Source organism: Enhydra lutris, unplaced genomic scaffold, assembly GCF_002288905.1.
Source record: "Enhydra lutris kenyoni isolate GAN:26980312 unplaced genomic scaffold, ASM228890v2 scaffoldscaffold50, whole genome shotgun sequence".
NCBI classification, from domain to species: domain Eukaryota; kingdom Metazoa; phylum Chordata; class Mammalia; order Carnivora; family Mustelidae; genus Enhydra; species Enhydra lutris.
Genome location: NW_019154134.1, coordinates 1,847,981 through 1,854,111, shown reverse-complemented (window position 1 = coordinate 1,854,111; position 6,131 = coordinate 1,847,981).

Below are 6,131 nucleotides of genomic sequence, written 5' to 3'. Positions count from 1 at the left end.
AATATAAAAACCTGACTTATAAGACACATGTGAAATGTACTACCAGAATATCCATTTAGCGACCCATTTTTTTTCACAGTTTATCGCCTCACTACTGTCAGAGAGGACTTTGACTATTTATAATAAAAATAAATTTAGACAGATAGGTAAAGATATCTCATAGATGGAATACAATTAAGCAAGTAGAGACTGATCAAGGAGGCTCTGTTGGTGTGATGAACAGAAACACATGGGATGAAATCACAGAGAGGTAAAATAGAAAATGAAAATCAGGACCAAGGAAAGAGGAATAAAAATATGCTGGACATCATTCAACAACTATTTGCTGATGGTAATTATAGGGATGGAAAACCCATCAGGCCTATGGAGCTAAAATTAATCAGCAAGTATTCACAGAGTGCCTCTTGCTTCTATTACTGGTTCTGGCTTCCTGCCTGCCCAGTGCCCAGGCTGGAGACATTTGCGTGACATTCAGCTTGTCAAGACAGAATGAGCAAAAAAAGCAGGCAGAGGCTCACAGCAGCCATCTCTCTCTATCCCATCATATTTGTTAGAATCATAGTCAAGTAAGACAAATTCCTTCTGTGAAAGACTATGAAACTAGCTTAAAAGTTGTAAACATCTCTGTTTTGCCTGGAAAGGCCCAATTAAGTAGAGGTAATATTTCTGCAAAGCAATAGTCAATCCATGTGTGTACTATTTAAAAATTTAAAGTACAAATCCACATTCTTTTTCTACTGAAGTCAGAAAGGGAAATCAGTAAGACCTCTAACAGCTATGCTTAATTTTCAGGGTTCTTTCCATTGCTGACAAACATTTTAGGTCATGAGTAATTCCCTTAAAATGTAAAATCACTGGTAAAATTTTGGTAAATAGCTAAAGTACTGAGCATCTCTTCTCACTCTCTATCTCTCTCTTTCATTTTACCCCAGTCTTAGATGTCAGCAATGAGAACTGAACCTAGGCTTTGCCAATCAGGCTACATTTCCCTTTACATCCCTTGGTCATTGTCATTGGTTCAGGCATGAGGATGTGACTTAACTACACCAATGAAGCTCCTCCCAGGGATATGGACTGAAATCAGTAGAAAAGAACTCTCTTTCCATTGGCATTACTAAGCTGGTAGGATATTTTAATCCCAGATGCTGTAGGCCACGAGGTGGAGATAGCCTTCTCTGGAGAAAAGCCAAAACAGAGGAAAGTAAAGCTAACAGATAGTCCGAACACTTTTAACATCACTGAGCCCCTGGATGCAGCCATGCCTGAAACTAACATCCTCTGGATTTTAAATAAATTAATAAACTTTCTTTTTGCATTAACAGTTGGGTTTTTTTTATTAATTATTTTTATTAACATATAATGTATTATTTGCCCCAGGGGTACAGGTCTGTGAACCATCAGGCTTACACATTTCACAGCACTCACCATATTGCATACCCTCCCCAATGTCCATAACCCAACCACTCTCTCCATACGCCCCTCCCCCCAGCACCCCTCAGTTTATTTTGTGAAATTAAGAGTCTTTTATGGTTTGTCTCCCTCCTGATTCCATCTTGTTTCATTTTTCCCTTCCCTACCCCCTAAATCTCCCACCTTGCCTCTCAAATTCCTCATATCAGGGAGATCATATGATAATTGTCTTTCTCTGATTGACTTATTTCGCTCAGCATAATACCCTCTAGTTCCATCCATGTCATTGCAAATGGCAAGATTTCATTTCTTTGGATGGCTGCATAGTATTCCATTGTATATATATACCACATCTTCTTTACCCATTCATCTGTTGATGGACATCTAGGTTCTTTCCATAGTTTGGCTATTGTGGACATAGCTGCTATAAACATTTGGGTGCACATGCCCCTTCGGATCACTACATTTGTATCTTTAGGGTAAATAACAGTTGGGTTTCTTTTAAATGCACCAAAACCCCATCCTGCTAGAATATTAAAGACAAGCTTTCTTTATAAATACTGTGTCTGTCAGAAATAATCAAATTACCTGAAGGAGAACCTTCATAATTCAAATCAGTCATGTTCGCCTCCTAAAAGCACTCCCTGATTATATTACCATCTCCATACCCACACCTACCTTGCCACCCTTGACATCCAGATGACTTCTTGATGCAAATACAGTACCCTAATGCATCTGTCACACAGTTCTCCATTGTTCACATGAGTCTGCATCGTTTGATAATGACTTGTTACTGTAACTGTCTCCATTTCCTCCAAGGTAAGTATTGTATCTTAATCATTTTTATATCCTTACTGCCTTACACTGGGGCCCAACATATAGTAGTTGCTATTTTGTTGAAGGAATTGTATTTTGCTGAAGAAATGAATGAATGGGAGAGAAAATTAGTTCATAAAGCACCTTCTATTAATAATGATTCCATGATTAATTGAAACCATCAATAAAACAACTAATATCAGAAGACCCAAAGTAAACCGAATGGCTATATCCAAACCAAACCGTCAAAGTAGCAGTCATTGGTAGCTCTTTGGTTGGGAATTTTTCCTTTTTCTGGCCAATATGGTTGATGAATGGGGGCAGATGGTTCCTTCTTTTGCAAAACATTTACTATTTCAAAAATTCCATAAAACATAATAACCTCCCTCTCTCTCTCTCTCTTTTTAAAAATATTTTATTTATTTATTTGACAGAGAGAGAGATCACAAGTAGGCAGAGGCAGGCAGAGAGAGAGGAGAAAGCAGGCTCCCCGGCGAGTAGAGAGCCTGATGCAGGGCTTGATTCTAGGACCCTGAGATCGTGACCTGAGCCAGAGGCAGAGGCTTAACCTACTGAGCCACCCAAGCAACCCCATCTTTCTCTCCTTTTAAAGATTTTATTTATTATTTGGCAGAGGAGAGCTGCAGGCAGAGGGAGAAGGAAAAGCAGGCCTCCCCGCAGAGCAGGGAGCCTGACTCAGGGCTTGATTCCAGGATCTGGGGTCATGACCTGACCTGAAGGCAGATGCTTAACCAACTGAGCCACCCAGGCACCCCTGTAATAACCTCTCTTATAAAATATTAGAAATCTAATATGTGATATGATGTAAAACCAAAGCAATATGTAAGATGATGTAAAACCAAAACATACAACCTGTAATGGGGAGTATAGGTCATAGGTTGCAAGGGAGGAAGCAGGAGGAACTATGGTAGCCAGAAACTTACTGTTGCCTAGTAGGCAATATAGTAGGGTTGCTTCTGGTAGTGTCCTTATTGATGACATAGCAAAGAAAAACTGGGAACAAGGTCATGAGAAGCATAAAAGAGGCAGCACTGTCTGTGTAGCACAGGGTAACTGAGTGAGAGGTTTGTAATTAAAATGGACAAATGCTTAAAAAAACAAACAAACAAACAAAAACCTACCAGACATGGGCATAGGATCAAGGCTTTGAGATGAAAAACTAATCCCTCTGTGTTGGCAAAAATCTTTGTATAATTTCTATATGAGTAAGAAAACTTCTGAGTGAGTTCCAGTTATGAGACATTACTGGTATTTGGGGTTTCCCCTCCCCACTCCCACTGTAAGTCAATCAAGCCTAACTTTCTCTATGTGCTTCAGAGATATTTACTTAAACTCTAGAACTACCTCTCTTTCCTTTCGTCCCTCTTCAAGTGGCTCCTGACTCCTTTTCTCAGGTCCAGCCTCCTATGCCCTTGCTTCATTCAACCAAATGCAAATGCTTCTTCGCATTTACCAGATGGTCTTCTTTTAGCATAGATAGTTCCCTTTCTTCCATAAAACCACTGAATGACTGGTTTGCTTTCCTTTGGCCTCCAAAATGCTCCCCCTGTCCAATCATAGCTTCTCACCACCACTCAGTACAAATCACCATCTTTCCCTGGACCTATGCTCCTGCCTCCTCACTTCTCTCCCTTCTTCCTCTCTTAGCTCCTACCACTCAGGCTCCACATTACAGGTGGAACAATCTTATCAAATTGCAAATTAAGATATGGCCATTACCATCTTGGTAAATGTTCTACCACTGCTGTCCAGGGAAGGAGGGGAGGGAGTATCCATGTGTCTATTACACATTTTGCTGATATAAAAGATGTGTAGCACAAAATTTGCAAAACAAACAAACAAACAAAAAGAACACTATAGTAAATTCTGTACAGCCAACTGATTTTCACAGAATGGTTTCAGCAAACTTAAAGCCATTGTCAACATATAGTTGGAATTCAACCATATTTGGCAAAAGCAAGACTATGAGTATTTTATTAAAATACAGTTCAGAGGGGCACCTAGGTGGCTCAGCTGGTTGAGCGACTGCCTTTGGCTCAGGTCATGATCCTGGAGTCCCGGGATTGAGTCCCACATCTAGCTCCCTACTAGACGGGAAGTCTGCTTCTCCCTCTGACCCTCCCCCTTCTCATGCGCTCTCTCTCTTTCTCTCTCTCTCTCAAATAAATAAATAAAATATTTTGAAAAAAAAATACAGTTCAGAAAAAAAATAAAATTCAGTTCAGGGGGGGGAAAATCCAATTCAGCAAAGAAGCCATTCATGCCACTGAAGTTCAAACATGAATGTTGGCTAATGTTTTTTACATTAACAAACAAGATGAAAGTGAAACAACAAAGATGCGTATTAGGACGACATTTGATTGTCAATGATGTGAACAACTTCTTTGCTGATCTGGTAATAGTTTCCAACAAAGAGAAAAATATTTCCTCGAATTTTTGCATTATTCATAAACTAACACAGCTTTAAATTTAACCTTTGTTACTAAAATTTCTTCTATCATTTTCTTAAGTTTAGACAATCAACAAAATAAATCAAGCTCTGATTTGTTTTCTAATTTCTGTATGTACTCCACCAGTTGATTTCAAACTATCAAAATAACATTTCTGAATGCAAAGTTGGAAGAGATAGACTGTATCATATCGCTATATAGTACATGCATTATAAAGAACAGATGCGGATAACTTTAAATCCTAGATACTAATAAAATGTAGCAAAATAATTATGAAGTGACATTTTGAGCAATTATTACCTTTGTTTTTAGAATGTTTTATTTAATTGGAAGTCTGTAAATAGTTTAGTTTTTAGTATTGGCTGTGATTAACAAGTGAGGAACAAAATTCCTGAAAATTTACCAGTCATCTCTGGCAAACTGATACAGCTGGCTCCAACTGTCTACTGAGTTGTCACTCCTTTACTTAAACTTTAAAGCTGCTCATTGCACAGATTATCCGGGGAATGGGCAAAGAGAGATCATAACACTTTTCAATAAAATTAGTAATCATTTTTGTTGCTATAAACTGATGATGCAAAAATTCTATGAGTCCTCCCTGTTTTCTTAACTTCTTTGGCATGCATCGTCCCATTTGAGCCTTACAGACTTCCTGTGAGATGATAGGTGGGATAGATACCATGATTCTTCCTTTACAGACAGAAAACAAACTATGAAGGAGTAAATGACAGGCCCCAGCTCATTCAGTTAAGCAGCACAACAGGATTTCAAAACTAGGGCTTATACTGAAAAGTGAACAGGAGGCTAGAGAAAATTTAACTAATACTGAAATCACATTTTTAAAAAATGTCACAAATGTCCTTTATAACACTCCAGAGTCTGATATCAAGTATATTTATATCTTGTGAAGGGATCCTTATATCAAGGATGTTTGTTTTTTTAAACCCCACTATTTCTGACTTACCTTAGAAACAAAATACAACCCAGTGTGACCTAATAAATAAATAAAGTGTAAGCACCAAAATGGAAATGTATGTTTTCAAAAATTTGCTGACGGATTCCACCTAGAAATGGAGATTGAAACAATCTCTACCAAAAGAACATGGGACAGAAAAAGGAGATTAAATCAGAAGAGGAAGAAAGCTAATGACATAATGGCCAGCCACAAGTGCCACAAATGCAAAACAAAGTACATAATATTTGTTACAATTATTCAGTGTACTTGCTCTAATGTCTCCAAACTCTAAAAACATGAGGTTCCTGGCTTATTTCAACATCTCCCTCATTTATTTGCTCATATTTACTGTATCCTTGGGTCGGGTACTGCTTAAACCAAGTTCTGCCAGCATAAAGAATATAGATTTAACAGGACACCCATAGAGCATTTCATGCCTATGAGCACAAATTGTGATATTTTAGGTGGCATATGATGAA